Source organism: Macaca nemestrina, chromosome 5 (genome assembly GCF_043159975.1).
Source record: "Macaca nemestrina isolate mMacNem1 chromosome 5, mMacNem.hap1, whole genome shotgun sequence".
Taxonomy (NCBI): Eukaryota; Metazoa; Chordata; class Mammalia; order Primates; family Cercopithecidae; genus Macaca; species Macaca nemestrina.
The window spans coordinates 26,992,812-27,017,981 of record NC_092129.1 but is presented as its reverse complement, the minus strand read 5'-3'; the positions used below and the strand labels follow the sequence as shown (position 1 = coordinate 27,017,981).

Here is a 25,170-nt window from a genome sequence, read left to right as displayed (position 1 = left end):
TCTTAACCTCCCGAAGCACTGGGATTATAGGCATGAATCACCATGCCTGGCAAGCTTTGTCATTATTAATGACAGTGTGACTGTGAACCTCTCTGAGCCTCATTCATTTACAAAACCTCACATTTAAATAATGAATTTATTATGGACAAATAGACACATAATAGTAGGTGTCTCATAGATATTCCCTGATACTGTTGAATAACTCGGAAATACTAAAATACTCTTTATTTGAGCAGTTCTTCTTCGATGTCTTTTGAGGTTATTTATAATTTTTATTTTCCATTAATGAATGTGCAGGCTTACATTTCATACTATTTACTCCTACACTTCTAAGATACAAAATATATTGATGAGTTTAGCTAATTTTTTTGAGTGTCTATTAGGTGTCCTCAGTCATATTAGTTACACTGACAATTGTACAATACTTGTGGTTCCCGCCAAGAGGAATTTATGATCTAACAAAAACATGAAATGAAAATACACAAAATAAGTAGCAAATAATTAAATATTAACCAGGTAACACTGACTAGGTGTACAGCAAAGTTAAAGATCAGAGTGGGTTGAAGAGATTAGAAAATCTTCATGGAATGAATATGGAGTATTTGAATTGGCCCCAATTAACCCTCAGCATAACAACAACATAAGAATCGGCTTTACACTCCTATACATTGCAAGAACAGTTATAATTACTTTACATTTATTAACTCATTTAGTTCTCAACAACCCCCCAGGAATTAGGTACTATTTTAATCCTATTTAAAAGAAAGAAATAAACCAAGAAAAGGTACTGATTAGTAATTGTGATTTTCAATCTTTCCCACCAAGTCTATAGAAGGATTGAAAAGGTTTACCAATAGGCAGAGTCTATTATGAATACTGCATAGAAACCATTCTTACTGTAGGACACATAATGTACAAAATTTCCAGCTATTCTTCCGTATCTACCCCTTATTTCAATACAATTAAGCTATTCCTTCTTTCTGCCTCAGTGTTATTAGGCATCTTGCTCTCCTCACTTACATTTATGAATATCTTATGCATCTCTCAAGAGCCCTCACAGTTTCTATGTTAATGCCCTGTCCAGGAGAAAAATACTGTATTTTGCTTATGATACTGATATTAAACTGCCTTGTAGTTATTTTGTGTGTTTCTTATTATTTATTTATTTTTTAAGACGAAGTCTCACTCTGTCTCCCAAGCTGGAGTGCAGTGGCATGATCTTGGCTCACTGCAACCTCCGCCTCCTGGGTTCAAGTGAATCTCCTGCCTCAGTCTCCTGAGTAGCTGGGACTACAGGTGCGTGCCCCCATGCGTGGCTAAGTTTTGTATTTTTAGTAGAGATGGGGTTTCACCATGTTGGCCCGACTGGTCCCGAACTCCTGACCTCGCGATTTGCCCTCCTCGGCCTCCCAACGCACTGAGATTACAGGTGTGAGCCACCACCTTGTGTGTGAGCCCGGCCTTGTGTTTATTTCTTATGAGCAACAGAGGAAAGGAATTATGTTTTTTTCATTTTCATCTTCCCCATTCTTTCCTTATTGCTACTTCCCAACCATGATGCCTGGTATGTCTTATATACTGTAGGCATTCGTTGAGTATCTATGAAATAAGTAAATGAATGAATACCACCAAGATATTGTTCCCACTTTGCAAAAGTGGAGAAGAGGTAGCTTTCTCAATAAATGTGAAAAGAAAAAGAGAAAAGGGCATTATTATTATTCTTTTTGAGACAGGGTCTCACTCTGTTGCCCAGGCTGGAGTGCAGTGGCACATAGTTCACGGCAGTCTTGGACTCCTGGTTCAAGCACTCCTCCCTCCTCAGTGTCTCAAGTAGCTGGGACCACAGTCATGTGCGACCACATTCAGCTAATTTTTGTATTTTTTATAGAGACAGGGGTCTTGCTATGTAGCCTAGGTTTGTTTTGAACTCATGAGCTCAAGTGATCCTTCTGCCTTGGCCTCCCAAACTATTGGAATTAGAGGAATGAGCCACCATGCTTGATGAAAAAGAAATTTTTTTAAGTTAATAACTTAAACTATAAAAGAAGAAAAACCCATGGATGGAAAAAAAGATGAATGAGAAAAAGAGGGAAAATTATTAAAAATAAAAATAAATTGAACGGCAATAATAAATGGGTTCAAATAAAATGTGACTGGAACAAATGGTAAAATAGAAATAGCCAAGAACAAATAGGAAACTCTTGGAAAAAAGGAGTTGTGGAAATGAAAGAAAAATTACAAGCAAATGAAATGTAAGAGAAAGGCAACATGGAAGAAAGAAAGTAAAAAACATGGAACAGTGCAGAAGAGAGTAGCAAATAGAAATGAAAAGAATGCTCTGTGTCAAAAGGTTTGTAACTGGGTCACCCTAAACAAGTTCTTCTTAGTGAAAATAATAAGAGGGTTTTGTTCTGGCTTACTCTTCTACCCTCTTTGCACTGATTGGTATTACTCATAACAGGAATCTGGAGATGCTGAAATATTTGAAAATTGCATTTCCAAGATATTTTAAAGATAAATGCATTAAAAAATCTTTTTGAGTCATCTATGATAAACCCACAGCCAACATCATACTGAATGGGCAAAAGTTGGAAGCATTACCCTTAAAAACTGTCACAATGATACCCTGTCTCACCACTCCTATTCACCATATTATTGGAAGTCCTGGTCAGAGCAATCAGGAAAGAGAAATAAAGGGCATACAAATAGGAAGAGAAGAAGTCAAACTATCTCTGTTTACAGATGACATAAATCTATATCTAGAAAACCTCATAGTCTCAGCCCAATAGCTCCTTAAGCAGATAAACAATTTCAGCAAAGTCTCAGGATACAAAATCAACATACAAAAATCACTTACATTCCTATACGCCAAAAATAGTCAAGCCAAAAGCCAAATCAGAAGGCAATCCAATTCACAATTGACACAAAAATTAAATACCTGTGAATACAGCTAACCAGGTGGGTGAAAGACCTCTACAATAAAAATTACAAAACGCTGCTCAAAGACATCAGAGATGACACAAACAATTGGAAAAATATTCCATGCTCATGGATAGTAAGAATCAATATAATTAAAATGGCCATACTGCCCAAAGCAATTTATAGATTCATTGCTATTCCTATCAAACTACAATATCATTCTTCACAGAACTAGAAAAAATATTTTAAAATTCATAAACAAGCAATAATAGCCAATGCAATCCTAAGCAAAAAGAACAAATCTGGAGGCATAACACCACAGAGCCTCAAACTGTACCACAGGACTACAGTAACCAAAACAGCATGGTATTTGTACAAAAACATACACATAGACCAATGGAGCAGAAAAGAGAGCTCAGAAATAAGGTCACATACATCTACAACCAACTGATCTTCAACAAAGCTGACAAAAACAATCAATGAGGAAAGGACTCCCCTATTCAATAGATGGTGCTGGGATAATTGGCTGGTCATATGCAGAAGATTGAAACTGGACCCCTTCCTTACACCATATACAAAATCCACTCAAGATGGATTATAGACTTAAATGTAAAACACCAAACTATAAAAAACTCTGGAAAATAACCTAGGCAATACCAACCTGGATGTAGGAATGAGCAAAGATCTTATGACAAAGAAACCAAAAGCAATTGCATAAAAAGCCAAAATTGACAAATGGGATCTAATTAAACTAAAGAGCTTCTGCACAGCAAAAGAAACTATCAACAGAATAAACAGACAACCTACAGAATGGGAGAAAATATTTGCAAACTATGCATCTGACAAAGGTCTAATATGTAGCATCTATAAGGCACTTAAACAAATTTACAAGACACAAACAAACCCATTAAAAAGTGGGCCAAGGACATGAATGAACACTTTTCAAAAGAAATTGTGGCCAACAAGCATATGAATAAAAGCTCAATATCACCGATTATTAGAGAAATGCAATTCAAAATCACATTGATCATCTCACACCAGTCATAATGACTATTATTAAAAAGTCGAAAAATAACAGGTGCTGGCAAGGTTGCAGAGAAAAAGGAACGCTTATAAATTGTTGGTGAGAATGTAAATTAGTTCAACCATCGTGGAAAACAGTGTGGTAATTCCTCAAAGACCTAAAAACGGAACTACCATTAGACTAGACCCAGCAATCCCATTACTGGATATTTACTTAAAGGAGTATAAACCGTTCTATTATAAAGACGCATGCATGTGTATGTTCATTGCTGCACTATTCACAATAGCAAAGACATGGAATCAACCTAGGAGCCCATCAATGGTAGACCGGATAAAGAAAATGTGCTACACCACATGCGAAACATGAATGAAGCTGAAGGCCATTATTCTTACCAAACTAATGCAGGAATAGAAAACCAAATATCGCATGCTCTCGCTTACAAATGGGAGCTAAATGATGAAAACACTAGGACACATACAGGAGAACAGACATTGGGGGCTACTGGAGGGTGGAGACTGGGAGGAGAAAGAGGATCAGGAGAAATAAATAATGGGTACAAGGTTTAATACATGGGTGATGAAATAATCTCTAGAACAAACCCCTCTTGGCACGAGTTTATCTATATAACAAACCTGCACATGTACTCCTGGACTTGTTAAATTAAAATCTTTTCCTAATCACATTGGCCCCCAAAATAATATTTGTCAAGAATGGATTCTATTAAAGTTAGCTTCATGTTTTTATAATTCTTTTAAGAATAAGTAAATATCCTAATTATTTCAATCAGTATGCTTTGCACAGTCTCTCGGTGCCGAGTTTTGCACATGAACGCCGCTAAATCCAAGCCTGCTGTGAAATACCGGTCTTACAGATGTTCACCGGCTGGCCTACGTCTTCAGCTCCCTCTGCTGTTCACTCTCTGTTACTACTGCGACCTGTAAATGCGTGCAGAAAAAGATCACCGGTAAGAGAAATCTGCTAAAGAAACCTGAATCTCATTTTCGGCGGCCCCAAAATGGTGATAAATATGATTAATTTCTTAAGTTTCACTCTCCCGGCAGTAGAATTGTTCATTCTCAGCAAAACTACATCACTGAATGTACTTCAGAGAGTTGTATTCCCTAGGATCAGATTTTCCCCCTTAGTCAATATCCATTTTATTTTAATTAATGATAAAATATGAATTTACAGTCAGTGCTTCTCTTGGTAAGTATAATTTAAAGAATTATCTGGATGATGTCAAATGCACATGATTTCTCTGAGTTCTTTCAATGATTCATTAAGACAGTGGAATTTTGGAATATGTGGAATATGTGGGTCACATTATTTTTTTTGAAGTTATTTTCTTATATTTAAAAAGTGTGGTCATCTCTGAGATTTCAGAGAACAGGTCAAGCATTATATTTGTAATATTTAGTAAGTTTAATTTGTTTACAATAATGATTTTGTTATAGAGACCAATAAACTAATTTCTAAAATCCTATTTCCATGGCCACCAATCCACTGAGTATTAAATACCCCAACAGGGATCAGCCAAGACTGTAAGGCAGGCCATTAACATATGAAAGCTTAGGCAGAGCAACCAGTATAGATGGAGAGAAGAACATGAAAGAGAAAAAGGGACAAGGGAAGAGAAAAAGAAAGAGAAGGAGAAAAAGAAAGGAACATAGCAAAGAGAAGTAGAAACTGGAAGATCATAGAACAATGGGAATTTGGCTTAGAAGTGTTCACATTTGATACTTTAATCCTATTTGACTTCAGATAGATTTTTATTAATTTCATAGACTTTAGATAGACTTTTATTAGTTTCATAGCAGAGCTTAAAAGTGTATTGTATAGGCTGGGTGTGGTGGCTGACACCCATAATCCCAGAACTTTGGGAGACCAAGGTGGGCAGATTACTTGAGCCCTGGAGTTTGAGACCAGCCTGGGCAACATGGCAAGACCCTGTCTCTAACAACAACAATAACAACAAAATTGTATAAATTTAAATTTGGCAAATATAGGCTTTTGAAATGACTGTTAAAGTTATTTTAAATAAACAAGTTTTTTGTTATCAAAACATTAAGAAATAAAAGAGTAATAAGAAAGGTATTTCTTATTAAAAGAAATAAAAGATAATAAGAAAGGTAAATAATGAAAATTAGAAGGTCTATGGTTCTCTTCAGTATCTTCACCAGTATCACTCACCAATATATTTACTTATTTGTATGCGGCACTCACAATGTACCAGGCACTGTTATAAGTGATTACATATATTGACTCATTTAATCATCACAAGCAACACAAGGTATGTACTATTATTATTCTCGTTTTAAAGGTGAAGAAACTGAGGCATACTGGGGTTAACTAACTTGGCAGTTACACAGCTTGTACACTGTTAAGATATTTCCAAAATGTGCTTATATATCTCTTCCAAGATTTATCAATTTTAGATATTCTTTATTGACTTCTTAGTATGATAGAGGAGGACTTAGCTCATTTTTACTAAGCTTTCTTACATTCCCCTGCCTTCTAGTGTATTTCAATTAAAAATTTTATCTTCCATCTATTGCTTTAGTTCCTGCAATTTTAAGATTTATACAATCTTGATTCCTTGTTTCTCCAACTATAGAGAGTATCTTTTGTTTCCACTCTGCACAACATGGACAGGAGCCCCACTCTACCCTTCAGTTCCCCAAATTTCCCTTCTACCTGTTACCTTTTGTCACTGTACTTTCACTTTTAATGAGCTTCATGCCACTTACATTGTACTCTGTAACGACAGTGCTTTCACAGTTTGTCCATGAATTGATTCTAAAATATGAAATTCAGTAGACAGTGTTAATGTCTTTATGATCAGGTAAATGTCGTTTACTGGAGAGGTAAGTAGTGCATTATTTCTATATTTTCTTTCTTTTACAATTGTTTACTTCTTGTAGTTTCTAATTGGCTTCTTCTTCCTCCTTGCATCATTTGCCTTTGTTTCATTTTACATTTTGTTCAAAGTTTATGTTGTACAGTCCATAACATTGTGGACTTTCCCTCCACCTGGTTCTTTTGTCTGGAGATCACCATCTTGCCGGGCTGCAGAGTACAGCTTTCTGTTCTGGTGTTCCCCTGTCATCCTGGGACACCTCCTGTGTCTTCCGTGCTCTTCTGAGAAAGACCCATTGTTGCCTGTCATTTTTCTCCCTCTTGGTCTGTTTCTTTCTTTTGTAGGAGTGTATCCTAAAGGAATTTCACCAGAAAGCACCATGGTAGTTAAATTTTCTGATTGCTTGTATGTCTGAAAGTATTTCTTTCTTTTCCCTCACATTTGATAGATGGTTTTGCTGGAGTACATGCATTTCAAGGTGGAAAATAATTTTCCTTCAGAATTTTGAAAACCTTATTCCATTGTTTTCTGTCACTGAGTACTGCTGATAACTCTGATGATAGTCTATCTTCTGTTCCTTTTTAAAAATTTGTTTTTATCTCCACAGTGAAAAATTTAAATATATTTTCTATATTTATTGTTTTGAGGTTTTATAATGATATGGCTCAGCATATGTCTTTCTTTTATTAGTTGAGCCAGACACACCATGGGATCTTTCAATCTGTAGACTTTCACTGAATAAGTACTTACCTCTGCTCTCTTTTATGTTGCATATCTTGGAGTAATCATCTTTGTCTCATTTTCTCTTCTATTTTCTATTGCTTATCTTTTAGTTCTATAGTCTGGAAGATTTTTTAGTATTGATGTTTTAATTTTCATTAACACATTTGCTTTCTTATTTTTACTTTTTAATAGTATCTTGTTCTTGGTTTTTGTTTATTTGTTTTATAGATGCAATAGATGAAATAGCTTCTGGAATATCTTTCAGGATGCAATAAGAATTTTTTTTTTTTAAGAGTCGTTTTGTTGATGAATTACCTCTGATTTTTCTGGAGTCATTTTTGCTTCTTTTAGCTTTTCTCATCCATGTTGCAGGTTTTTTTCTTGGTGGTTCTTGTTTGTCCATTTGACTTATGAAAGAGGTAATAGAAAAGCCAAGTGAGTTTCTATCAGGTACAGTTATTGTACTGGCAAGTTTTGTTTTAAGGTATGTGGGTAGGGCACCAAACATTATCATTGTGGGTGGGGCACTAAACATTATAATTTGAGACTCCTAAATGTCTGAGTTTCCATTCTCATGCAAACTGCCCTGGTTCTTCCAAAGTATATTCAGTTTTATACAGAGAAGAGTGGCTCCTTCCTTCCTTCCTTCCTTCCTTCCTTCCTTCCTTCCTTCCTTCCTTCCTTCCTTCCTTCCTTCCTCCCCTTTTCCTTCCTTTCTGTCCCACATGTGTGAGCACTTTCTCTCTGTCACTTTCACCTGGGGTTAGTATGGGGATAAATGTAAGGCAGTTGGACCTTCTGAGAAAGTAGAGGTTGAAGGAGGGAGATGGCTGTGGGGGGAAGTAACATGTCTTATCTGAAATCTTTTGAATTATCTCTGTTTTTAAGCCATGCCTCACTTCAACTCTCCCCCGTAGTGGCAGTTCAAACTCCTCAGTCCTCTGGTTTCTAATGGACAGATTAGCTTTCCTCTTCTTCCCTTTCTGTGTATGTCCTGTACAGCATCTTCCTTTGCCTTACTTTATTAGTTACTAGTTCATCACCTACTTTCAGTCTTCTGAAAATTTGTTGGCATCATTTGTTGAGTGTCCCACTTTCTGTTCTATTTCTCATTATTGGTTTACACCATTTTTGTGTTTACTTATAATATTTTTTTCACTGGGTCTTGGGAAAGAGAGGAGATAAAGTGACAAACTTCAGTACCCTTTCTTTCATCTTTTTCTTTCAGCAAGAAAACCAAAGTGAGCATTCTCATTCATGCATTTGTTTCTTCCTTCAAGAAATATTTAAGTTCTTATTAACTCTATGCTGTGCACTGAGAATGTAATGATGAGCAAAACCGGAGTTTTCTGTGTTCATGGGGATTTCCCAGGGGGTGGATAAGTGAAAGTGCCTGACTTAGTCCCAGGGGGTGGGTTCCCCAAGAAAGCAAATTTGAATTGACATCGAAAGTATAACTGAAAATAAGATAATTTGATGAAAATGGGGCAAGAGGAAGAACATTTAAAGAAAAAGTATAACATTTACCAAATTCTAGTCTTGGAAAAGAGAATGGTATTTAGAGAAATTGAGAGACTTCCAGTGGCTACAGCATGGAGGACAAAGGGAAAAGAAATGTGACATGAGACCAGTGAAGCACGCATTGGCCATATAGGGGAGCCTTCGTAACTAGAGTCGGGCCTGGGATCTTGGCCTCTAGGTGCAATGGGAAGCCACTAAAAGCTTATAGAAGGTTTCCAGGCAGAAGCAGTGCAAAGAGAACAGGCTAGCTGCTGTGTGGTGAATTGAGTGTGGGCAATATAATACAAGGTGATGATTGGAGGTTGTGACCGTTGCCCAGGTCAGAGTGTTCTTAGTTTAAACTGGATTGAAGGAATAAAGATAGATAGGGTGAACAGATTTGAGAGTTACTTAGAGTTAAATTAGTGGTTTGGACGATGGCTTAGATATGGAAAAACAGGAAGAGGGAGTTTTTCAAGGATGACTTTCAAGTTTCATGGCGCCATAGACCGAACAAAGGGGTGCGGCAAGAGAAGCAAACTGTGGAGGAAGGAACACAATAGCTCTGAATGTGTTGAGTTGAAATATCTTTGAAACATACAAGTAGAGATGCTGAGTTACTTTTAAATATACAGAGGTGATAATATATTCTATATATTAATTTGGAGTCATTGTCATATAACTATTAACTGAGACTTTATTTTTCAGTGAGGTTAATTAGGAAGAGAGGGTATATATTAAGAAGAGATGAGGACGTAGAGTTTTTGTCCTGGTTAGGTTCTTTCAATATAGCATAGTAAGACAATAAGGGACCTCTTCTCGTTTAAAAAAATTGTGTTTAAAAGTAATTGTAACAATTATTGTTAGGAAATAGCTTGAATATCATCTATAAAGACAGAGTTGCATATTATACATATTTACTAATAGAAGATAGTGCAAGTATTGATTTAACTCATTTTGCTCTATGGATTCTAGGAAGCTTAGAAAGATATTTGGAAAAAGTGTTTGATGATGAAGTTCAATTCTTGTCTCTTTTTTGGTAATAGAACACTTAGGTCTGAAAGTTTTTCTAATCTATATTTTGATTTCCTTGTCAGTAAAACAGAGCTTTTTTAAAATATATATATTGAAAATAAAAAAAGGGTTTTTCTTTGTTGTTTAAACTATGGATAACACAAGTGGTATATTTAATTTTAAATAAATAACCTTCAGTTTAATGTTAGAGAAAATCTAGCTTTAGGCCCTCTAATTTACCAAGGGAAATTAAAGTTTAAATTATATTCAAGCAACAGTTTTAAGTAATTGCAACTATAAATATTCATGGTAGATTCCAACTGATATCTAACTTCATCTACATAAGATGGGTATTCATATTCCAGCAAGACTACATGAAAATCATCTTAGGTAGATGAAATAGTTTTTAGTTTATAACTGTCATGATGAGATTGTTCAATTTGTCTCCACAACCAATGTAAATGTTTCTGCTCAGTATAAATTTAACATCTTTCCTCTAGATGGTGCACAAGGCACAATTATGTTAGAAAATCAACAGAAAGTTGCAAAAGAATTCCTACATTTTATTTGGAATCTGAATAAAACCTAATAATCTTCTATCTATCTACTGTAATCTAATAATTGAGATGATGTGTCATATCTTTGAGATACTCAGATTTATACAATAATTGCTTAGAATATAGTAAAGTGCAGGTATAATTTTGATGTTATTATAAAATTAATTCTTAGCCCTCAATGAATAAAGTTTTGATATATATCAGATCTATTTCTTTCAGTTTTTTCAAGTGAATGATAAATATCCAAATATCAAGATCAATTATACAGCTACCAGTGTAGAATGGAAGATATATCTACATTTAAGGACTTCCGAAGAACTCCTGAAGATGTGTACTGCTGCTGTGTCTTCACATACATTGAACAATCCTTATGTTTGCCCAAACATCAAGGAAAGACCCAGGAAGTCTGAATGCAGGGGCATATACAGTTTGGAATCTCTTCCCTGTACTGCAAGTACTTTTGAGGATGTTTGTTGTGTAGGAAAGAAGCTGCCACAAGAGGACAAAGCATTATTTTGCAGAAAATTATACAACAGTGGATTAATGAGCACTGGATTAGTATATCTGGACAGAATCACTTTTGGGGTGTTAATATGAGAATTTTAGTAATTTCTAAAACTTATCTTGCTTTTCTGAAAGAAGTAGCTATGTTCAAATATCCCCCAAATCTTCATTCATTAATTCTGCATTAATTCTTTAAGGTTGCATTACTTTTTCTTCTGACTGACTGACTGACCCAGAAGTTTAAGACTATGGTACTGAATTAAGGTCTGTGTTTTTCAAATGTACATTTTCTTTATTCTTGTCTTTCTAATGGCAGATAAAGTAATGCAGATAATTTGTGAATAACCCATCTTTTTGCAAATATAAGGCATTAGTATTATCATGGTAAACACTTCTTGAAAAATCTATAATTCCAGAGTCTAATATTTTAAGAAAGACTTTCTAAGTCTCAAATACATAGTGTTAGACAATAAATAAAATACCTCTGTTGTTCTGAGTTCTGTTGAGATTTCATGCAGGAAAGGAAATTTTAAAATAGGCATTGAAGGAATGGGATGAGCAAAGGCTTAGAGGAGGCAATTCCTTCTTTCTCTTGCAATTTCTTCCTTTTCATTATCCTCCTGATTAATTTTAGATTACAACAAAAATAGGGCAATACCAAAAAAGTTAAGCAATATAGAATTATATTAATGTAAAAAATAAAATTCCACTCTCTTTTTCCCCAGTTCTATCACATTCTCTAGAGATAAGCATTATTAACAGTTAGGTGTGTATATTCTTGATATTTTATTTTAATTTTTTTGAGACAGAGTCTCGCTCTGTTGCCCAGGCTGGAGTGCAATGGCAACATCTCAGCTCACTGCAACCTTCTTCTCCTGAGCTCAAGTGATTCTTGTGCCTTAGCCTCCCAAGTAGCTGGGACTGCAGGTGGGCACCACCATGCCTGGCTAATTTTTGTATTTTTAGTAGAAATGGAGTTTCAGCATTTTGGCCAGCCTGGTCTTGAACTCCTGACCTTAGGTGATCTGCCCACCTTGGCCTCCCAAAGTGCTGAGATTACAGGCATGAACCAACATGTGGTTTCTTTCTTTATATTTTAGTCAATAAATATTTACATATTTTACATAAATGAGATACAACTGTTCATCTATTCTTCAGCTTGTTCTTTTTATTGTTGGCTGTTTACACTAGATTTGTTAAGAGTTTATAAGATTATGCCAACATATTTTAGCAATCCTAAAACGTTCATATAGGCTTTATACTCCTCTTAAAGTATTAACAATATTCAGCTTTCTATTTTGGTAAGAATTTTACAATCTTTACCTTTATTTTGAAATAATTACATGTTCATAAGAAATAATTACATACTTACAGGAAGCGGTAAAGATATGTATGGGGAAAACCATGTACTGCTCCCTTTACCTAAAATTCCCTAATGCTAACATCTATAACATAATATCAAAACTAGGAAATTAACATTGATGCAACCCATAGTTTATTCAAATTTCACCAGTCGTATACACACGCATTTGTGTGTGAATGTGTGTGTCCAATTCAATGCAATTTTTCAATATTTTATTTTTGTTATTGATATGTAATAATTGTACATATGTATTTTGTTATTGATATGTAATAATTGCACATATCACATGGGGTACATGTGATAATCTGATACAGACATACAATGTATAATGATCAAATCAGGGTATTTAGGATATCCACCACCTTAAACATTTATTATGTCTTTGTGTTGGGAACATTTTAAATCTTTCTTTTAGCCATTTTGAAATACACAATAAATTATTAACTATTGTCAGCTTATTGTGCTATCAAACCCTATAATTTATCCCTTAGCATCTTTGCATATCTACTCAGTTAAAAATGTATTTTATTGTTTTAATTAATGTATCTTTAGTTGTGAATGATGGTGAGCCCATTTATATATATTATTGTTTTTTCATATTTCACTTAAGAGAAAGTAATGTAAACATATATTCAGGGAAAAATGAGTAAAGGAGTTTGTCTGGATTTGAGTCTTTGGCTAGGGAGTTAGTAGAGTATTATATTGGAGATGTAGGGGTCAGACCATGACCAAAGGATGTGGACATTAATCTAAAGTCAATCAGAATCCATTAAATGGTTTGTGTAAAGGTAATATGTACTGTGTCAAATTTATTGTAATACAGAATCTAGAAACCGAAATCCACTTAAAATGTTTTTGTGATGTTTTAAGGCCTAAAATAATCATTTAGACCTTTAGAGGACTTAGGTTAATTGTAGTGGTAGTCATCAATGAAAAGATTCATGGGAGGAATATTCTTAAAGAAAAATAAGCAGGAGATTCTGACTTAACAGATTATGCGAAGGAGAGTGGATTCCAAATTGACATAGTGGCCTGTGCAGGGGAATGACATGTCTTATAGAAGCAAGAAAAATTGGAAAAATGGATTTGGAGACTAAGGGCTGGGTGGAGTTATTATATGAATCTGTCTTAGACATTATAAATCAGAATGAGCAGATATTACTTGAGTGCTGAGAATGTGCTGGCACATATCTGTGCTTTTCTATGCAGTGATGCTCTAAGTGCTTTAAGATTCCCGATCTTTTCCACTAGAAAAAGTTTTAAAAATTTGGGATTTTTTAGGGGGTGATACAAATAAATGGTCAAGATATTTTTGTCATGGACTAAACAAAGTGTGAGAATATTAAGGGTTCCCAAGTCAGGCAAAGTTGGGTTCCAGTTCTGGCTTTCCTTCTTTCTAGTTTTGTGACCCTGGATAATGTGTAATCACTAAGCCTTAATTCCCTCCTCCCTACCACAGAAATAATAACAGCAATTATCAAATAACTGGTGCAAAAATTAAATAGCCTATGTAATGGTGCTCTGTGTAGCTCCTTGTATTAGTAAACATTTAATATTTTAATTATTATTTTTATTATAATTATGATTGGCTACGATTATGTAAGTATTTTCACCCCTTCCCTCTCGCTTCCCCTGAAGAGGATTCTGGCAGTGCTCACTTAGCTTTATTCCTTCCATCCCCTTCTAAAGGGTTCTGACAATTCCAGAAAGGATTTTAGGTTGTGTATGATGTCAGATAAGGAGAACAGGTCCATAAATGTAAAAGATAGAGTCAGTGGACTGATCCTTAGGGAAAAAAGTTATGGATGTTAAAGATGACATCCCCCGGAAAGTCACAGTCTATAGGGAAAGTTCTGGAGCATCGACTGCAGAGGGAAATGAAGAGAGAGGAAGAACAAAGAGGAAGAAGAGGCAGCAAAAATAATTGATCTCTGGATTGAGAAACTGGGGGTTTGAGGATTGAGTTTCTGGAGAACTTAGGGATTCTAGAGAATGCAGAAGAAAGGGATTTTGCTATATTTTGGTGAACCATGCATTTGGATCTCCTTTTAATGTTCTTTGATGAATGTGAGTAGACGATTTGGGTCATAAAGCTTATATTCTACTGTGTGTTGTGTACTACTGTTGCTGCTGGTGGTGCTGTCAGGCAGGGGACCATGGGGTAACTGGCAAAAAGTCTCCTCCATGCCCTTTTAACCATGTATCACTGAGTCATAACACAGTGCCTGGCACATAGTATTTACTAAGAAAATATTTGTCAAACTGAAAGCATAGTGATAGGCTGAGTTCTGCTTTCTTTGTTTCCTGATTTCTCTTAACAGCAGCACCATTATTTTTCAGATTCCTCTGTCAGTCCCCAAAATAAAATGTTTGGTGTCCATCCATGAAGTTTCCTTCCTTATATCCAGATGGTGTCAATCTATCACCAAATCTCATCCATACGAATTCAGAAAACTCTTCTTCACTCCCCCTATCATTACTCTGGTCCACAGGTCACACTCAAATGCCTACTTGTGTTAGGCAGGTAACAGCTCTCTGGTGTGACAAAACAGGGTGTTGTTGTGCTTTAAGAACTGGAAATATTTGGGATTTGGAGAGGAACAGTACATAACATCTCTCCAAATCCTTTCTCTTAATTCTGTTTCAATTGAGATAGACAAGGAAGTCTAGCTGAGGAGGATTTAAATGTTTGCTTTGTTATTGCTAGAGCTGTTGAGATACTTGTCTACAAGTGTGTGGCAAACATACTGAATCCCATAAATACCAAATATTACTGCCCATAAACAGGCAGATTTTCTCATCCACAGGCCTGTCTGGACTATGGCAGGTCTCCTCCCAGGGGGCAGAGTTGTAAAATTACATTTGTGTTAAAGATAGACAATAATATGTAACCTCTGCAGGCGGATTGGTTCCCAAAAAGGAGGGAAGGGAAAAGATCTCAGCTCTCCTTGTCCAGTTCCTTGTCCAAAATTTGTCAATCTAATAATATACTCGGTTTCCTCCTTCCTCTGTGCTGTGGTCTGAATGTTTACATTTCCCAAAATGTATATGTGGAAATCTCCACCCTCCCCCCCCAAGATGATGGTATTGGGAAGTAGGGCATTGGGAGGTAATTACATTATGGGAGCAGAGCCTTCATGAATGAGATTAGCGTTTTTATAAAAGAGGCCCCCACAGAGACCCCCTGCCTTTCTACCATGTGAAGGTAAAGTGAGAAGACATCTGTCTATGAAGATGCAGGCCCTCACTAGACACTGAACTTGCCAGGTGCCTTGGTCTTGGACTTCTCAGCCTCCAAAACAACGATAAACACATTTTTGTTGTTTAAAGGGTAGCTAGTTTGTAGTATTTTGTTTTAGCAGCCTGAAAGGACCAAGGTGCTCTGCCATCATCTTAGATTGTTATTGGTCTTGTTGTTTTTGTTGCTTTTCACCCATCAAGTTTAACCAATAAGCCTATGCTCACTTAGGAGTATGGCTTTTCCTCTTGGAGGAGAAGATGGACTTCTTGAGACAGCTTCCCCCTTCATGAGGTCACTCCCCTGTGCCAATTATTGATCCTTCTGGGATCATTAATTGTCAGTGTCGATTTAGCACCCAGAAGGCTCTGATATAGGTCAGAACTGTTTGCTAATTAAGTGAGCATTTCACAACTAGGGCTGACCATAATGTAAAATTGCTTGTCAGAATTTTGCAATAAGAATGAATGAGACATTATGATATTCTGGTAATAAACTTTCATCAGCACAGAGATGTTCCAAATTTGAGTGTAACTGCCTTCTAATTGTACAATTTCCAGAGAGATTCCATGGATTTCAAGTCCCAAATCAAATTATATTGCTTAAGTAAAATGAAAATAAAAGGACTTCAAGTCTTTCCCAATTTCTCTTCCTGGCCTGGGTAGAGTTAGGTTTTCTTTAGCATCTGTAGCCAGATTTTTTCATATAAATATATGGGTTTCTTTCAGTTGCATCTGTTACATTTTTTATACCCTTGTTTTTTTGAAAAAGTGTCCAACACATTAATAGAATAAAAAATCATCCAAGCACCAATTCCACAGCCATTCAGTTTGGAAAATGGGTCAATTCCCATTTCCCGGACCACTGATCTCAAACAGAAGTGTGTATCTAGGACCATGCACTTAGTGTTGTCTCAAGAGTATTTAAGAGAAGGAAGTTAGATGGAGATATTTTTCTTAGTTCAAACTTGCTGTGACTCCTGCCTATGATTTCAGTTCTTTCAAATCCATGAATAGTGAATCTGAAAGCCTGAGATCTCTGCTAGCAAGAGTCCATTTTGTCACTACCCCATGATTAGAATTGGGGAGGGAAACCTATGCATGCACTCTCTCTATATATTTTTGTAGCTCAGAAATTATGATGGTGGTGGTTTTGGCATATGAGTATCATTTCAGATGCTTTTATTTTCCTTCTGCATACTTAAACTCTTTTAATTTATATTTCTCCCTTGAGTCATGTGCCTCAGGCACCCTAAAGTTTAATAGCTATGAAATCCATTTAATGTTATAGTGTTCCAATATTTTGTGAGCAAGCATTTTCCACCCTGAACCTGTTCATTTTTTTCAGTATTAATTGCTTAAGCCCAGAAACCTGCTACTAGAAAAAAATTTTCTTAGTATCTGAGAATCACCCTTAATAGCTTTCTGAAATGAAGGTTCTTCTGATTATTCTGAAATCTGTACCCTTTAGGGGCCTGCTCTTTAAAACTTTGTGCTCAGTTTTCAAATGTTTCAACTCTTGAGTAACATTATTTTCTCACATCTATTTTTCTGTAGTTGTAGGAGATTTGTCTCTAGTTTCATTTCTCTCTACCATTCCAGTATATACCTTCAGTGAAGCTCAGTTGAATTTTTAAGTTTAAATTACTGTGTAAGTTGTTTCCTTTTCTTCTACAGCACTGTTTGCTTGATCTAATTCAATTTTTTCCTTTAGATTATTCTTTGTATTTCTATTTTATTCCTTCAGATTTTTTTGTAGACACTGATAGTGCTATATTCTAGAATTGCCTATTTGCCAAATATACTAATTGTCAAAATTATACTCTTTGAGTTGGATACCCCACCCAGGAGATATTCTCCCATTAGACCAGCATCTAACTCAGACTCCATCTGCTTTTGTCCTGCCTGGCTCCACTTTCATCTGCCCCATCTTTGCTTTGACATCCTGTCAGGTTCCAACCTGAGCTGAATCCAAAGGGAGTTGGTGGGCGGGTAGTTGACAGAACACTTGGGGGGCGGTAGGCAGGTGGGACATGGCTTTATTACACACTGCCACTCTCACAGTGTCAGTGATACATTTATGCACCTCACAGACCATAGTGGCTCAGAGTCAGATGATGAGCCCACCCATAGCATGGTTTCATGGATTCATAATATATAATCATTGTGCATGATTATATAACGCACAAGATTGTGTGCCTGCACTCCAATCCCACTGTGTCATGCTGCCCCAGACATTTACCTCAGCCTACTCCTGACTGCTGCACAGCCGTTTTTCTTACACTCCACCCGCTAAGCTGAGGGGGTCCTCTTAGTGGGGAAACGTGCCCATAGAGCGGCACCCTGGACCCACAGGCGACAGCAACAATACAGGGAGCAGCAACCTAGGACTAATATTTCTGCTATGCTGCCTATGATTATCAGGGCCTAATGTAGACCAGAGCCCAGGCACGCCCACCATCTCTGTAGGGGTTGGTCAGTAAGGCTCTCAACTGCTTTAATCTCCTGTGACATCCCTTGTAAGGCTGCTGTTATGTGTTGTTGATTGTCTGGAATAAAGGTACAACATTGCACTCCTATAAGGGCACAGGTCCCACTTGGGGCAGCTGTTACTATATATCTAAGGCCATCTGGTTTTGCAGCACCACCTTTCTGGTTTTATCAACCTCATTGCTTAAGAGGAGGAGGATGACTCAGGTATAATTCAGGGCCTGAGCTGGGTGCTCTGCAAGGGCTGTAACCTGCATTTTCACAGTGATGACACCTGCTCCAGGGATGGTCAAATCAAAAGGGGAGAGCCTCCACAGGGCCTGGTGCACTAGCAAAATCCAGGAATATAGCACCTCCCGGTTGTGTGGGCATCTAGGCAATGTGGGAAGCTCAGTGGCAGGCACATAAGGCCACCCCTTGGCACAGCAGCCAGTCTAGTTCACTGGCAAATATTTGGCCAACCTGTGTCTCCACAGACCCATAAACTCCCAGGTGGCACAAAGTCCACTGGGGCCCGGCCTTGATGAGGCCACTTATTCCACCACACCTTGTGCAGGCTATGGTGGGCAACCACTGCATGGTGATGCTACCCCAATGTTGCTCTATACATTGTGGTCCCTGTGGTGGGGGCACCACTTGTTTTCCCACTAACCAGCCCCATCCATCATAGACACTACAGGTCAGCCAGGGGGCGGGCATGTCATGGGTTTTGTGGCACCCCCTATCCAAAGCTTGTCATGTCACATTCTGGGCATTGCTGATGAGACCCTAAGTCTCTAGCCATGTCTAGTTGTCTATAGAAGCTGGGTATATGTGCCAGGGCAAGCTGTCCACAGCTGTTGCTGGAAGGGTGGTGTAGATTTACTAACTGGAAATGTTAGTCACTTCAGCGTAGGTGTAAGCCCATTCCACAATACTGTTGGAGTATGTCAACCTATAGTCGAAATGACAAAGCAGGCACAGGTACTAATGGGTAAATCTCGCTCCTTAGGCAAAATACAGGCCAACTCTTCATCTCTGGATAGTAGTGCAGCTGCCAGGGTCTTCTCTCCTGGATAATGGTACCATACCTTTTCAGTTCCCAATGGTTCCTTTGGGTGCTGTATTCATGCTAAAGTTACTGGGGAGTTAATAATAGGCTACACAGACAGTACATATGTCCATTAGAGGAGAGTTCTTTTCTTGGTTGTTCCCTTATGAATGGTCAATTGTGGAGGCTATACTTCAAGTACCCAAGGAGTGACATGTAAATCATACTGTAGACCTTCCTCCCAGGGGCTACGATGGCCAACCACTTGCAGTGGGGGACTTGGAGGGTCCATGGCCAAAGCCAGGTTTTTTGTTCTCTTACCTTTAGAGGTGTTGGGACAGGCAACAACAGATTACTGTTTGTCCCTATACCTGGTTAGAGGAGGTCATTCTTGGTGTGTATCTGTAACTGAATGGAGGCAGCAGCCTGGTGTACCAGTACCTCCACTGGGGCTGGGCCACCTTTTCGTGGCCACTCATTCAAGGTCTGGAGCACCAGGTCTAGACTTGAACTCCAGCCTTGCAAAGATGGGAGAGTAACATGCAAGTGTAACCCACTTTTCAAGAGTCCATTATATTGTTCAGTCATGCCAGCAACCTGTGGGTTATATGGAACATGAAATCCCCACTTTCTGTCCATCTGCCGTGCCCAGTGTTTTGTCTGCTGTCCAGTGAAATGTGTTCCTCTATCACTTTCAATTGCTAAGGGTGACTATATAGAGCACACAAGTGTTACAGGGCCTGAATGGTATGTTGTTGGTCTGCCACCCTACAAGGTAGGTTATCAACAGGCCAGTGGCCATGTCTATAGACATCAGCACATGTGCATATCCCTGTGATTTTGGCAGTGGCCCAGTGTAATCTATCTGCCATCTGGTCAAGGGAATCTGCCCTATCGTCACTTGTTACATGACACTAGGCAGCTGCCTCCATCTGGGGTATGCCTGTGCGCATGCTGGGCACTTACTACAGGCCTCCCAAATATTCTGCCTGGGCAAGAACAGACCCCAGTGCTCTGTTGCATCAGTTTACCCCCCATGTGGCCTAATTTCCAGTGTAGCCCTAGGGCCACATCTCACATAGGTGCTCATTCCAACTATCGGATTCTGGCCAAGGCATCTGCCTTGTCATTGCCGGGGGCAGCCAAAGGCACATGACCTGTCATATAATACAGAGTCACACCCTTTTGTTGGCATATCTCCCATATGTCTTGCCACATGGCTTGGCCCCAAATGGGTTGGTGGCCAACCAACTAATTCTGTGACTTCCAGTTAGTTAACCACAATGTTAGGTCTTGATAAACTGCCAAACTATTGGTGCAGATTACCATAGGTGTCTCCTTGGTGATCACCATCTACACTGCCTTGAGTTCCGCCAGTTGACTACTTTGTCCACACCCGGTGTCAAACCATATGGTATCAGTAATAGGCTGGACCATGATGGGAGTCCAGGTAGCAGTGGCACTTTGGTAAACCATGCTTCATTAGGAATGAGGAGGCACCCTTTCTTAAATGGCGATGGCTCAGGGTCCAGGGGTGCCTCTGGCCAATCCATGGCCTTATCTTACATGAGGAATACAGGTCCCAAGGCTTCTCATAATTCTGCTGCTAAGGGGTTTGTATTCATGGTACTCTGCTGTTCTAAGTAGGCGTCCCACTTTACTAAAGTGGATGTCTGAGCCATCCCAGTCTGGAGGGTTTCACCCATGAACATATCCACCCCACTATTGGGTAAGTCATCTGCACGATGACTGTAGCCTTTTCTGTCAAACTCTCACAAGGCTGAAGGGCAGCATATATAGCTGCTAATTGCTTCTCTATCAATGAATACCAGAGCTTGTCTCCCTTCCAAAGTTGGGAGCAAAAGCCTACTGGTGTTCTAAAGTGCTCCATGCACTGCCATAGGCTCCAGCTAAAGCCATCTGTTGTCCCATGCACATCGAGTTCAAATGGGTGCCCCTGGTCAATCAGTTGCAGTGCCTGTGCTTGCTGAATAGCCTGCTTGGCTGCCAGAAAGGCTGTCTCATTGGGATGTCATCATCCCAATCCCAGGTAGCCTCCTTTTCTGTCAACCGGTACAGTGGTTTTATCATTTGAGCTAAATGGTGCACGGATGTCCACCAATATCCTAGGAGGCCCACAAAGGTCTGCAGCTGCCTTATCTTGGTGGGCCAGGGATATACCTGAATTTTGTCTATGGTGGCCTCCGGTATGGCTTTTGTCTTACCCAGCCAGATAACTCCTAGGAATGTGGCAGATAATCCAGGCCCTTGCACCTTGGATTCATTGATGGCCCAACTGCATGCTGCCAAAGGTTGTTGCAAAAGGGGTGCTGCCAATTCTAAATCTGCAACAGAATCAGAGGTTAACATAATATCATCAATATAATGGAATAGGTAGATTCCCTTTGGACTTGTCTAGGCAGCTAAATCTGTGGCAATGAGACCATAACATGGTGGGGCTAAGCACATAGCCCTGCGGCAACACTGTGAAAGTCCATTGTAGCCCTTCTTATGTGAAGCAAACTGTTCCCGGCTCTCTGGAGTAAGGTCAATGGAAAAGAATGCATTAGTCAAGTCCACTACATAGTGTTACTGTTCCAATTCCATCATCAAGCGGTTCATCAACTCTGCAATAGACAGGATAGCTGCATGTAAAAGGGGTGTTACTTTATGTAGTTCTTGATAGTCCACTGTCATCCACTAAGTCCCATCAGGCTTTTGGACTGGCCATTCTAGAGAATTGTAGCAGCTGTGGGTGCCATGCACTCTCTATGCCTCCTCTAACTTCTGAATAGTCTCAGTTATCTCTGTATGCACCCCTGGCAAGCGATATTGACGAGTGGAGGTAACCTGCTGGGGTTGTGGCAGAACCTGGGGCTGGTGATATGTATGTCCCTGTAGTACCAGCTTTACCCCACATACTTGGAGTCTGAATTTTCTGGCCATAGTGTGTAAGTCTAGACCGTGCAAAATGTCCACCCCCAGAATGTATTCCAGTATGAGAGACATGTAGAGTGTATAAGTGGGGAGCCAAGTGGCTGATACTGAGGTGCAGAGATACAGTTTCACTTTCACTGACTGGCCTCCCTAGTCATCTATGTATTCAGTCTTGCCCAAAAACTTATCCGCATTCCCATAGATGAGGCTGCAGTCTGTGCCAGTATCTACTGTATGTTGGCGGAAGACCAGTGGATTGCCAATTCCACATGTGGCCTCTGGTCATCCAGTGTCCCCCTAAGCCGGGCATCTTGGCCAGTTCCCTAATCAAACACAAAAGACTCTATTCCTCTGCCTGTCTGCAAGAAATCCTTGAGCTGGAGCATCCGGGCAGGACTGGGTGGAGCAGCATTGTCCCGCCCCCTCTTGGGCATTTTCCAGAATTGCTGCTCTGGGGACAATTGCCTCCACAAAGTTAACAGCACTTCATGGGGTTGCCTATCAATTTTCTCCAGAACAACCCCAGCCAATATCAGATCAATCCACATCTGCAGGCGTGTCACCTACTGGGGCCCCTTTTTGTCCCCTTAGATGGCTCCCTGTGGGAGGGATACCTTCCCTTTCTTTATGGCACACACTCCCTGCTCCTGCCGCTGGCTTTCTGCTTCCCTGAGGGTTGCCATGGTAGTAGTCACCTCATGTATGTGACAAGGACAGCATATGGAGTAAGGACCGCGGCCAGAGAGCCGAGGGCACTCAGGAGTACAGAGCCCAACACAAGGTACCTCATGTGGGAGGTAAAGCGTTCATCATGCGGCTCTCTCAGCATTTAAATCAAACATGGCCGGCCGCATACCCATCTCCTAAATTACCTGCACCAGCTTTGCATATGATTGCCATTTACTCCCAGTTTCTTGTATTTCTCCAGCATCCTTCCACACTGTCTGTATGGCTGCCATCAGCCATTCAGTCAGGATGTGGTCACCTTGCCCTTGTGCCAACCACCTGCTCACCTGCAACTGCTGACGGAGGGAGGGGTGAGTTGTGATATAAGCCAACTTTTCCATCTCGGCAGCAGAACGGGAAACACTCTCAGCTCCTTTCTCCCAGAGACGGAGCATCCAGGCAGGTAGGGGCTTCCCTGGATGCTGCCGACACTGTTTGCCTAACTCCCGCAACTTAGTCGGGGTGTAGGCACTATATGAAGTGTGCTCCACCACGGTAGGGGATTCCTGGGCCTGCCTTTGGGGCCCAATCGGCGGTTCATGCTCTATCTTCTGGTGGACCACCGGGTGAGCTCGCAGTGAGGGTTCTTCCTCCTTGGTGTCAGACCGAGTGGAAGTCTCTGTCCGGGAAGGCAGGCTCAAGCCCACACTTACATCAGTCCCCAGTTCTCGTTTCAAGCTGTGTATCCCGGCCTCCAGGTGCTCTGCTTGTGCCTGGAGGTCCCTTGCCTGTGCTGCGTCCTGCAGGGACTGGGCCTGCACTTCCGGTAGTGCAGTCAAAAACGCCCATCTGACTCTGCCGGCAAAGACATGCTCCTTCTCGGTGCTGTGAGCTTCCAGGTGCTTCAGCGCTTTCTCCATGCTTATGGGGGACCCGTCCACCATCACCCATGTTTCCACTGGGGCCCATTCTAGCAGCACGGCTGCCACTGGGTACCATAACCCATGCTAGGGCCACATAGCTGACCCGGGATCACTGGGGGCTGAGGACTCACTCACCTTGGTATCCTGAGCCAATTGTCAGGTTCCAACCCAAGCTGGGGTTTCAGGGGAGCTGGTGGACAGGTGGGGGGTAGTTGAAAGAACACTCAGGGGTCTGTAGGCAGGTGGGACATGGCTTTATTATGCACCGCTGCTCTCATAGTGTCGGTGATACGTTTATGCACTTCACAGACGATAGTAGCTCAGAGCCAGGTGATGAGCCTACCCATAACATGGTTACATAACTGTGATTATATAAAGCATGGGATTGTGCACCTGTGCTCCAATCCCACTGTGTCATGCTGCACCAGATGTTTACCTTGGCCTACTCTTAATTGTCACGCAGCCATTTTCCTTACACATCCTTAGAGTCAAATCCCATCCATATTTACGGCATGTGCTTTCAAGGCACTGTGTCACACTGAAACTCAATTAATTCTTAAAGCACTTTATTATAATGATCTTTTCTCCCCTTAAATCTAGGCACATTTTTAATTTTCTTTAACAATTTAGTATTGTTGTCCCAACCTTAACAGGTGAGAGTAGTTCGAGTTGTTCTCCAACTACTTTTACACTAAACTCTATATTTTCAGCTTCAGAAGCTACCTCTTAGTTCCCAGGATCTGATCTCCTTGGGGGGAATCACTTCTTTCTATTTTCTGAGATTGTACTTCTCTCTCTTTCTGATATCATTGGCCCCAAGGAGCTTTTTAGAAATCTCTCTCTCTCTCTCTCTTTTTTAATGCCTTTTTTTTTTTTTTTTTTAACAGAAGAGAGTTCTGGATGCATTCTTTCTATTCTCACTTTCAGAATCTCATTTTCTCCATTGTAGCTGTCTATCCTGTCTTCTACATTTCGGTTTTCTCTTGTGAAATGTTTCTCTTTCTCCAGCTTAGTCTCTTCCTTTATTTCTAATTTTTCCACTTGGAAAATGAGTTTGAGAAACAAACTTGAGTCAGATTTTAGAGGACCCTGAATGTAAGATGGCCTTGTAGCTTACTCTAGTGAGGCTGCACATTAGAACTGCCGGTGGAGCTTTAAAAAAGCCAGTGCTAAAGGCTCACTTCCAGAGGCTCTGAGTTGATATGGCTAAAACTTGGGTATCGGTGTTTTTAAAAGTCTCTCTAGGTGATTCTAATTATGAAGAACTGTGAAGGTTCTGAAATTTTATACTATTTGTTAGCTAAAATGTTAGTTTACCACAGTTTCAAGAATGCTAGTATAAAATATGAAACTCCTGAGTCAGAGATTAAAAAATGGTTTATTACAGAAATAAAAATAGCCAGAGTATTGGCATTATTTTGTGCTG

The 25,170-nt window shown here is 39.5% G+C and overlaps 1 long non-coding RNA gene across 1 annotated transcript; it reads right to left on the bottom strand.

The window, feature by feature from the left end:
- Positions 1 to 4,603: 4,603 nt before the first annotated feature.
- On the bottom strand, positions 4,604 to 23,963 carry LOC139363122 (uncharacterized). Its single transcript, XR_011623036.1, has 3 exons — positions 23,880 to 23,963; positions 21,444 to 21,563; positions 4,604 to 4,878 (listed from the first exon to the last, which is right to left on the bottom strand). It is a non-coding gene; the product is annotated as an uncharacterized lncRNA (long non-coding RNA).
- Between the last annotated feature and the right edge of the window lie 1,207 nt (positions 23,964 to 25,170).